This window comes from Sapajus apella, unplaced genomic scaffold, assembly GCF_009761245.1.
Source record: "Sapajus apella isolate SASKATOON/1434 unplaced genomic scaffold, GSC_monkey_1.0 scaffold47, whole genome shotgun sequence".
NCBI classification, from domain to species: Eukaryota; Metazoa; Chordata; class Mammalia; order Primates; family Cebidae; genus Sapajus; species Sapajus apella.
Genome location: NW_022436987.1, coordinates 14100105 through 14111897, shown reverse-complemented (window position 1 = coordinate 14111897; position 11793 = coordinate 14100105). Strand labels below are relative to the sequence as shown.

The 11793-nt window shown below is 41.0% G+C and overlaps 1 long non-coding RNA gene across 1 annotated transcript; it reads left to right on the top strand.

The window, feature by feature from the left end:
• Positions 1 to 431: 431 nt before the first annotated feature.
• Positions 432 to 11431, top strand: LOC116525220. Its single transcript, XR_004257624.1, has 3 exons — positions 432 to 563; positions 5007 to 5016; positions 11421 to 11431. It is a non-coding gene; the product is annotated as an uncharacterized LOC116525220 (long non-coding RNA).
• Positions 11432 to 11793: the final 362 nt, after the last annotated feature.

Below are 11793 nucleotides of genomic sequence, written 5' to 3'. Positions count from 1 at the left end.
TTTCCACAATTGTTGAACTAATTTACACTTGTACCCCCAGTGTATAAGCATTTCTTTTTCTCCACAACCTCCCCAGCACCTGTTGTTTTTCAACTATTGAGTAATAGCCATTCTGACTGGTGTGAGATGGTATCTCATTGTGGTTTTGATTTGCATTTCTTTAATGACCAGTGATGCTGAGCTTTTGTTATATGCTTGTTCACCACATGTATGTCTTCTTTTGAAAAGTGTCTGTTCACGTCTTTTGCCCAGTTTTAACAGGATTGTTGTTTTTCTCATGCTGTATATTAAGCCAGATGCATAGTTTGAAAACATTTTCTCCTATTCTATAGGTTGTCTGTTTACTCTGTTGATAGTTTCTTTTGCTAGGCAGAAGCTCTTGAGTTTAATTGGATCCCATTTATCAATATCTGCTTTTGTTGCATTTGCTTTTGGCACCTGTCACGAAATCTTTGCTTGTTCCCATGTCCAGAACAGTATTGCATAGGTTGTCTTCCAGAGACTTTGTAGTTTTGGTTTTTACATTTAAATCTTTAATCCATCTTGAGTTGATTTTTTATATGGTGTAAGAAAATGACCAAGTTTCAATCTTCTGCACATGACTAGCCAGTTATCCCAGAATCATTTATTGAATAAGGAGTCCTTCCTCCATTACTTGTTTTTGTCAGCTTTGCCAAAGACAAATGGTTGTGGGGATGCAGACTTATTTCTGGGCTCTCTATTCTATTCCATTGTTCTGTATGTCTCTTTTTGTACTAATACCATGTGGTTTTGGTTGCTGAAGCCCTGCAGTATAGTTTGAAGTCAGGTAACATGTTGCCTCCAGCTTTGTTCTTTTTGCTTAGGATTGCCTTGGCTATTCAGGCTCTTTTTTGGTTCCACATAAATTTTAAAATAGTTTTTTCTAGTTCTGTGAAGAATGTCATTAACAGTTTAATAGGAATAATATTGAATTTGTAAGTTGCTTTGGGTAGTATGGCCATTTTAACAATACTGCTTCTTCCTAACCATGAGTATTGCAATGTTTTTCCATTTGTTAGTGTCATCTCTGATTTATTATTATTATTATTATTATTATTATTATTATTGAGATGGAGTCTTGCTCTGTCACCCAAGCTGGAGTGCAGTAGCACAACCTCAGCTCACTGTAACCTCCACCTCCCGGGTTCAAGTGATTTTCCTGCCTCAGCCTCATGAGTAGCTGGGACTACAGGCACATGTCACCACACCCAGCTAATTTTTGTATTTTTAGTAGAAGGGGTTTCGCCACATTGGCCAAGCTGGGGTTTTCTACTTATAGAGTCATGTCATCTGCAAACAAGGATAGTTTGGCTTCCTCTCTTCCTATTTGGATGTGCTTTATATCTTTCTCTTGCTTGATTGCTGATTGCTCTGGCCAGGACTTCCAATACTACGTTGAATAGGAATGGTGAGAGAGGGCATCCTTGTCTAGTGATGGATTTGAAGGGGAATGATTCCAGCTTTTGCTTATTTAGTATGATGTTGGCTGTGGGTTTATCATAGATGGCTCTTATTATTTTGAGGTATATTCCTTTAATACCTAGTTAATTCAGAGTTTTTAACATGAAGGGGTGTTGATTTGGCATCGTTATGCAGATACTACTGAACCTTGACATCTTAGTTTCTCATTGCACACAGGATAAAGATCAAATAACTTTGCTCTGTCTATAAGGTCCTACATAACTTTGAAGTCCCCCATATCTGATACCACCACTCTCATCATTCCTCTAAACCAACATTTTCTGGACACCTCAAATAAGTCAAGTTCATTCCACCACAAAGCCTTTTTTTCTTGCAGACTGCCTAAAAGACTATTTCCTCAGATTCTCACATAGCTGGCTCTGATTCTTAAAGTCACAGCTCAAATGTTATCTCCTTAGAGGAGCTTTTGCTAGTCACCATAATGATCCTCACCTTTAGCACTCACCACTCTCTGAAATTTTCTTGCTCTTTAAATTCACTTGGTTTTTCTTGAATCTATCTCCCCCTCCTGAAATACAAGCACCAATTACAGCAAGGTCCATGTTGTATCTTCAGTTTGAACACTTTGACCTTGGATGCTAAGTGTGTAAGATGCAATGCTGGGGTTCCCGAATCACTGATTGGAGGAGAGCTGCCAGGTGATAGTGAACAAATATTTTTGGATATCAAATGAATTTTGGCAGCTTGTCTATTACATCATCAAACATATCCTAGCAAATCCAGTACTTTTTGACCATTTTCTATCAGGTTGTTATCACTTGTTTGACTGATTGATAGAAGTCTTTTATATTCTGGATAGAAATCCTTTCTCTGTTATACAAGTTGCAAATATTTTCTCTGGGTCTGTCACTCATCTTTGAACTTTCTTTATGGTGTCTTTTGTTGTACAGACATTCACAATTCTTATCTAGTCAAATCTGTCAGTCTTTTGTGTCATATTACAGACTCTGTTATATGCTAAGGAGGGTTTTTTCTATACCAAGATTATAAAAGAAACTCTCAAAAATTTCCTTCCAGTTCTTCTATTTTCCAGCTGCAATTATTCTTATGTATTTTACAGATATTTTGGTTATAAGCATCTTTTCCCCACTGGTTGCCTGACTAGGTGATACTAATATATAGGAATGTTGCTATTCTGCATTCAGCACCTTAAGTATAAATTCTTAAAAATCAGTCTTCTTAGATAGTTCAGCCAAACAATGTTATCAAACTTAAACAATTATAATGTTGTCTCTCTTTCTCTATTTGCATCTCTCATTTCTTTATCTTATCTTACTGCTTTGGCTCAGACTCTAATACTCCCTTGATTAATCCCAGGGATAGGAGGTGTCCTTATACCTTTACTAGTGAGGCCTCTGTTATTATACCATTAAATGTGATGTTTGCTTCTTTCTTATGCTCTTTATGTTTGTAAACCTTCCTTCTCTTCAAAACTTACTAAAACTTTTAATTAGGAAAAGATGTTGGATTTAGTAAAATCTATTTCAGCACTCAAATAGAAAGTCATATGGTTTTTCTCCTTTAGCCTATTAGTAAAATGAATTCATTAACAGACTTCCTAATGTTAAGCAATATTTGCCTGCCTGGAACAAAATTTAACTCCGTCATGGCATGTTATACTTTTAATACCTTTCTAGATTTGATTTGCTAATATTTTATACAAAATTCTTTTGCAACTATATTTATAATCGTGTGTATCCATTTGGGGCCAGTGCTCTTGAATACTGGAAAACATGATACGGAAAATTATAGATCCTCATGAATTAGGTGGTTTATTAAAAGGATACCTGGGATAAAGTAATGGAATGTGTAGGCATATCTGAGGCTGATGGTGAATCCCTCAGCCAAGCCAATCTACTCCTCGCTTTAGGGGCCCTGCTGATGCTCTGGAACTTGAAAACTGGAACACATGGGAGATTTGAGGTTTGGTGAATTTAATATTGAAGATGCCACAGAGGTGCTCAATCATTGCAGGAAAAGATAATAGAGGCTAAAGTAACAAAAGAAACCTGGACTGCACCCAAGTATCTTGGTAAGACCTCTCTAACTGAGAATAAACAGAAAAAGGAAACACACAGGAAGATATTATGGGCATTTTTCCTCTAGAATTTTACCAGCAAAGGGAATTTTATCTTGAAATTTAATTTCTCAATGGATTCATAATAATGGAAGAGAGTTTACATTCAAATTTGGAATGTTTCAGATTATATTATTTGGGTTTGTTGTACATACATTTTTTGTACTAGCATATACGGCTAGGCATAATCTGAGATGGAAAATTGAATGTAAAAACAATTGTTTGATAATGTAGAATTACCTGGAGTGTTCCTAAGATAGACTGACCTCAAGTTAAGAAATGCTTTTCTGATGAATGCTTGAGGGGATGGATACCCCATTCCCCATGATAGGCTTATTTCACATCACATGCCTGTATCAAAACATCTCATGTACCTCATTAATATATACACCTACTATGTACTCACAACATTTTTTAAATTTTGAAAGAAGAAATGCTTTCCTATTGCCATGTCAGAGGCTGCACTGCACACCTGGTCCCAGGAGGACAGACAGGAGCAGTAGGAGACTTCAGGTAAGCAGCCTCACAAAGGTGGGATCAGGACCCTCATGATAAGAACAGCCAATTCTTGGAGACTGACCTTGGGCTTGACTGCTAAGACCAATGGATTAAGACAAAACAAAAGGAGGGGTGTATAGAGTAAGAGGACTCTTCAGCTCCTGTGCCATGAATCCCAACTCTGCCTGCTCCCTTGACAGCCTCACCATTACCAAAGGGTCTGTGAACTGATAACCTGATGGATCAGAGCCCAGAATTTTTTTGTAAAGTTATTTTTTTTAAGGTCAATAACTATTTATACAGTGCTCTTTTCTCCTTCTTACCTCTGATTAGGGCTTTCTGTCTTCAGGAAAAAAATCTGGCCATAGCTTTCTTTCTCTCTACCTTCTACCTTCTCTGTAGTTGCAAAAAAAAAAAAAAAAAGACATGATCTGTTCTGCAAATTGAGACAGAGAGAGAGAGAAAGAGGGAAGGAGGGAAGGAGGGTAAGAGAGAGAGAGAGAGGCAAAGAGAGAGACAGAGACAGAGATCTCCAACTTTCAGCACAGCTGAGCTTGCTATTCTCAAGATTTCGATTTAAACTGGAGAGAGAAGTGGAAAAACCCCACTTCTGAATCTAAGCCAGACTCTACAATTCAGCTTTTGCCAAAGGCCTGTCTTGTGCCAAGCACATGTACAAGTATTAATATGGTTATGCTTTGATTCCCTTTCTTCTGTTTCTGAGTAGCACATGTGTCCTCAATTGCATGAGAAGAGGTCAGGATCTAGCCATTGCCTGGTTTTTTAACCATCACAAGGGACTAAACATCTCCAACCACAACAGAACCAGAGTAAGGATTGGAGACCTGGCCTGTCTTTCTCCATAAGCAGCTCTCTCTACTTCTGTATCAGACCACAGATATGCTTTGTTGGTTTCTTTGCTCACCAGTTTCATGTACGTTTATCTTCCGCTTTGTTGGGGTGTCTTGTGCTAATTTCTTTTTAGTTGCTGAAGAACTTTCTTAAGGAGCTATTTTTTTAAAGTTACGTGAGTAGAATAGTTGCTGAGACTGTGTCTTAAATATTTCTTTCTTTTGCTTTCACATAAGAATCATTAAAATGATTATAGCGTCTCTATTTTTTCCCACTAAACTGTATAAATATTGCTCCATTGTATTGCATCATTTAGTGTTGCAGATTAGAAATCCAATAACAGTGTGACCCTCTCTCCTTTGTAACTGGCTTATTTTTCCTTTTTAAAAGATTTCGGAATTTTCTCTTGGTTAGAATTCCAAAATTTCAGATATAAAAGTGAGCCTTTTAGTCTAAATTCACATTTCTTCTGTTTTATAACTATTTATAGAGTGCTCTTTTCTCCTTCTTATCTCCAATTAGGGCTTTCTGTCTTCAGAAAAAAATCTGGCCATAGCTTTCTTTCTCTCTACCTTCTCTGTATTTGAAAAAAAAAAAAAAAAAAAAAAAAAAAAACAGGACATGATCCAATCCTAATACAGATTTCATCAGCTACTACAGTAAAATATTTTATGTTTCCTTGATTATTATCTCTCCTTTAAACATTTGGTCCTCTACTTCAGCATATTTATTTTGGGTTCTTGGATCTTCTAAACTCTATCTTATATGTTTATCATTTATTCTCATAATTTCCATCTTTGCATTTTTGCTCTGCATTCTGGGAAATTTCTCTAAGTTGTCCTCTAATTCACTAATCTTATTTTTAGCTATACGCCCTTTCTAACAGTTACTGTCTCCATTTCTTTTTTCTGTTTTGTTCTCAGGATTCTTTTCTGTTGCCTGATTTCCTCTATTTTATGTCAACTTTCTCTCATTTTATCAATTAAATTTCTTTTAAAATATCTCTAAGAATATTCATTAGACTAATTTGTTCTTCCATTTCCTACATTAGCCCTGTTTCAGTCAGAAATGGTCACTCTGAATTCTCAGCCTGATCACCTTCCTTTGAGCTCCCAATTCTCCTCAGAGTTCTGATATTTCTATGCTTTTTGTTAATCCTAAATGAAGACCCAGCCTGGTCAAGACTGATGACTGATAAGGATTTCATCAGCTACTACAGAGACCACTACTTGAGTTCCTCTCCAAAGACAGGTGTGATGAGTTAGAAGAGGTGGGTTTTAAGGTGGGCCTCTCATTGGATTCACAGGCTGAGTTCAGGGTAGCCGACAGATGGCCCCCTTCCCCAGGAATGGCATCAGCAACCCCCAACAGAGCATTGTGTTCACACCTTACACAGCCTGGGGATGGAGGCTGTGGTCAGATTCTCTGAGTGAAGCTAGACATTCCCCCAAGTCCTTAAATTTGACTCTTCTCTCTACACAGTGACATCCTGGTTCCTACCTCCCACATTCAATGCTCACCCTAAGTTTCCTAATCACTCCCATTGTATTAGGCTACTTTTGCATTGCTATAGAGAAATACCTGAGACTGGGCTATTTATAAAGAAAAGAGGTTTAATTGGCTCACAGTTCTGCAGGCTGTACAGGAAGCACACAGCTCCAGCGTTATTTTCTGGAGAGACCTCAAGAAGCTTACAATCATGGCAGAAGGGAAGATGAAGCAGGAGCAGGCACTTCAGGTGGTAGAAGCAGAGCAAGAGAGAGAGACTGAGTTGCCACACACTTTTAAACAGCCAGATCTCACTAGAGTTCACTATCACAAAGACAAGCACCAAGGGGACGGTGCTAAACAATTCATAAGACATCCACCCCCGTGATCCAATCACCTCCCACCAGGCTCCACCTCCAGTACTCGGGATTATATTTCAACATGAGATTTGGGTGGGAACAAATATTCTAACTATATCACTCATATATTCCCATAGTGATCAACATTGAGTAACCATCTGATTGGCTTTGGTGATTGATAGGCTTTGGGAGGAAGCAGGATGATCACAGGAAGATGTACAACCTTCCTAACTGGACAACTGGGCGTGCCCCCATCAGGCTATGAGCGTTTGGAGAGCAGAGAGTGGGTCTTACGCGCCTTCTATTTCTAGCCCCTAGCAATGTGCCAGCACATGCTGCCTGCTTGGTGAGCGACAATGGAAGAAACGATGTGCACTTCCAAACCTACCATCTTTTGTTGCAAATTTGATGCTGTTTGGCAGGGTTTTCTCAGCCCCACTGTTACTCATTCTCATGCCCTGGTTTGACCATCTTTGGCACAGACTTCAAGGTTGGCTCAAATATTACCTTAAAAGAAAACTTCTCTGCCCTTTCCTGTGTACCTTCAGACCTCATCATAACACCTGTTGTACTCTGTACATTTGTGGTAGGCTCCAAACAAATGTACAAATAAATAAATATACAAATAAATAAAACCCCTACAAAACTGTGAGCCCAAGGCAGAGATCACATGCTATTCAAGTTCACATCGCTGATGAGAATGCTTCAGCCTGGCACCTGGCACGGAACAACCAATTATAGTATAACTGAATTGAACAATACACAGAGTATAATTATCCCAAAATTAGGGCATTTCCATATTATTGTCAAACTCTAGGAAATCAAAAATACTTAATAGTGGAGTCTTATGTACCATATTCCCTTAGATTCAGGAAGAAGAATAAAAGGAAATTCATTATTGGGTACCCTAAGACATGCCAGGCACTAGAACAGACACCCTCATCATCATAAAAGAGACGATAACATTTATCAAGGACTTACCTACTGCCAAGCAATGTTTTAAGTATTTCATATATGAAAACATATTTGATAGCACTGTCAGATAGATGTTAACCTTGTCATTTTTTATAAGAATAAGTCAAACTAAAAGGTGATATAACTTGTTCAAAACTGCAAAGCCAGTAAGTGGCAGAGCTGGGATGTGAACTCAGGCAGTTTCGTTCTAGAATATGGCTCCTAATAGCTGCAGTATTCCAGCTCCTTCATATAGTGTCCACGCCAACCCCAAAAGGTACTAATCCCCTATTGTATAGATCAGAGAACTAAGACTCACAGCGTATGTAGTCTCCTCTCATTCAGTCAACATCTACAGGTTAGACACTGGAACATTGCAGCACAGGTGGGGAAGCCAAGTCTGCCAGTTCTCACTCAATGCCATCTCTGTCACACATACTGCTCCCCTTCCTCACCTCCCTGAAGTGTGGGTACATACGGCAGCCTCTTGGCTGAGCATCATACCACAATCCCCAGATGCCTCCATGAGGGAATACCAGGAAATCTCAGGAAGCCAATAACATGCTTAACCCTTGGGTGTCCTGAGCAGATTGGAGGCCTGGCCATGCAGACATTTGAAAAGCACCAGTGATCTGAAGGCTTGGCATTGGAACGGCTTCCATTTACCAGGGACTGGCTATGGGTCTCAGATGTTATTTATACTCAACATCTCTTAATGCCTTCCACAATACCATGGGACAGCTATTACCACCATTTTACGGATAAAACTGGGGCTACAAAAGATGAAGTTGCTGCCGCAGGTCACTTGGCAATGAGTGGCAGAGCTGAATTTTGATCCCACGTGTGTCTGACACCAAAATCTATGATCATGACAAGGAGGTTTAGGCCCAAATTCACCTTCCCCTTCCCTGCAGGCCTGCTTTACAGCTGTCAAGCTTGTAAGAGAGTTGGTGGGAAGAACTGGAAGAGGAGGGTGGATTTGGCTCAAAGAAGAGTGAAAAAAAGTCTCCGAAAAGGAGCAGGAAATAATGAGGAGGGTTGTGGGGCACAGAACTGGTAGGGATGTGGTATAAATGTGGGGTCCTCCCAGTGCCCATCTCCCAAGGAGAGAGGAGATGAGACCAAAGAGAAGCATGTTTTAGAGCACTGAATGCACAGCTAAGGAGTCTGGTCCTGGTCCTGGGTGCAGGTGAGGAGTCAGGGCCACTGACCACAGGTCCTACCTCTGGACCCTGTAGAGGAGGGGCCTTCTTGGTCTCAGGCTCAAGGTCAGAAGTCACCAGATGTCCAGGCTTCTAGCTTCATCCACTGTATATGCCACATAACTCAGGGTCTGTTCAAAGGCTCCAGCTGAGGATCACAGTGGAGGCACAGCTGGTGGCTGCTGGTGGCCACAGAGGGCCGGCCCTGGCTGGGACTTTGGCTCCCCACTCTCCTCAGATCACACACAGTCACAGCCCAGCAGCACAGCCTCAAGCCAAGTCTGATTTTGCCTCTGGGACTGAGAAAAAATGAGTTCTGCTCCTCACAAAGGAAGGTTACTTGCCAACAAGTTGCTCTTTCACACTCTTTTTGGAGCAGACACAACACTGGGTCTGACCAGCTGAAAGCTTTCCCCGAACACTTTTCTCCCAGGCATCTCCTCCCCAGCCTTTACCTGGTATAAAGCCTGTTTACGGTAAGCATGCAGTGATTTATGGAAAGCTTTGAAATGCCCAGCGTTGTGCTGCTTGCAGTTGGGGCGATGAGAGTTTAAGGCATAATTCCTGACCTCAAGGAGTTTGCAAAATTTCTGCAGGAATTAAACCCACCACAATAACACCAATAAAATGTTACCATTCGGTTGGTGCCTGTTTATCACGTTAGTATGCCTTATATTATGTAACCATCAAAATAGTACAGCAAAGACAGTTACCAGGACTTCACGACGTGGTGTTTCTGTCTGTAATGTGACTATCATCAATGGATACTGGAGTTGCAAAGGGAATGAAACATCAAGTTTTTGTTCCCTGGTGATCAAAAGATGGTAATCTAATAAAGTCCAAAACACTAAGAATACAAGTATTTGATTAAAAAATAAGAAATACCTGAAAGCCCTATCTGACCTTCTAAATTAAGGTGAATTACAGACCAAAGGGCAGAAAAGGTAAACAGTGTGTTAGAAAATACATGCACAGGGTCTTCATTGCGAGGACTCCCATGTATACATGTTAAATAAATTTGTATGCCTTTTCTCCTATTAAAAAAGGAGAGAAAAAATGCATACATGAGACCCATACCACAGTAGGACCAGAAGGGTCTGTTTGGAGGAAATCATCCCAGTTAGATGGACCACTGCATGAACAGATGCCTGGGGACCCAAGAAGGTCCCGGTGAGAGAAGATGCCAGAATAGCCTGTCATCCAGGTTAGGCCACAGAGGCCCGAGACCTGTGGAGGCTCCTGCCGACCCTGACCCAGCAGCATACTACTCTGGTGATCAGCCTGCAGACATCACTGAGGAAGCTGAGAACTTCAGGGACAGATGCAGGGGTGCCTGGTGGGGACAACTGGATGCCTGGAGGCCTGCAGGTATAGACCCGCTCTGTGTGACCTTGAGCAAGTCACTGCCTCTCCAGGCTTCAGTTCCTTCCTCTGTAAAGCAAAAGACTTAGAAGATACCAGTGATTCTTCACAGACACAGGGAGGGGAACATCACACACCGGGCCTGGAGGGTGGGGGGCTAGGGGAAAAATAGAAGGGTGAGGGGTTGGGGAGGGATAGCATTAGGAGAAATACCTAATGTAGATGACGGGGCAATAGAAGCAGCAAACCACCACCATGGCGTGTGTATACCTATGTAACAAACCTGCACGATCTGTACATGTACCCCAGAACTTCAAGTATGATTTTAAAAAAAAAAAGATATCAGTGATTCTTTAACCCCCTAGGTTGGAGGACTGTGAATCCCTCTGGTAACTTGAAAGTTCCTTGAGGAAAAGAATGTATACATATTTGGCATAAAATGTCATGGATGTTTCTACCACCATCTGCCCTCCCCCAAAGGACCCCAGGTAGCAACTGTGGGGCTATGAGAGCTCCAATAATCATTTTAGGTCTGGACAAGATAGGTTAAATTTCTATTTGTAGGAGGCCTTCAATGCCAGGCTCAAGCGGGGTTTAGGCTCAAGCAGTAGAAAGCCACAGAAGGTAATAACTGAGAAATATGTTTAAAAAGACCCCCTGGTCCAAGTTCCGTGACTTCTTCATCAAGGACCCAGGACCAACCAAGCCTACCTCAGACACAGAGATGCCCATTTGCTGCAGAAGCCAGAAGATTTCTTTGTTGTTGATCTAAAGTGACGTAATGACTCTGAATTCCTAGGAGAAGTATCTTGCTGAGCCCGTAACAGTTGAATGTATTCATCTCATAGGGCCCAAATGCAAGCTTGAGCCCCAAGCCTTTTAGATGCTAGATGATTCTGGGTTCTCTGGGCAGATTGTGGACTCATATGCTTACCTGTACATCCTGCTCAGAAGACATCTGTCGCTAACGCCAGTCCAAGCTGCCAGTTGGCTGAAATGATTGCAACAGAAATTCAGAACCCCACGGACATTGTGAGTTAGGTTTCACATCTCCTGCTTAAGACATCAAGCCAGAGCTAAGGTCTTAGACTTGGTGAAAACTCATCTCTCTTTCAATGTCGTGAGGGAAGGGGGCCTGTGAGCTGCAAGAATCAGATGTAACAAAAATTTCATGCATGAGATGAGAGGAGGTCTCAGTACGTGGCTTTCACTCCTGGTTGAACATTAGAACCACCTGGGGAGCTCTCAAAATATGCTGATGCTGGTTTCCACTTGGCCAGGTGAGTCAAATCTCCCCAGGTGATTCTAATGTGTAGCCACGGCAGGAAACCACCATCCTAGGCAGCCCACACCTTTAACAAATCAGCTACATGGCTCTAAGACCAAAAGATCCTGATGCAGAGCAGTCATTAGTGAATGGCACAAGCCATATGCAATGCCTAAGAAAAAGCATAATTCTGACTTGGAGAAGCTTCCAGAAAGCTCCTTGGAAAAGGGG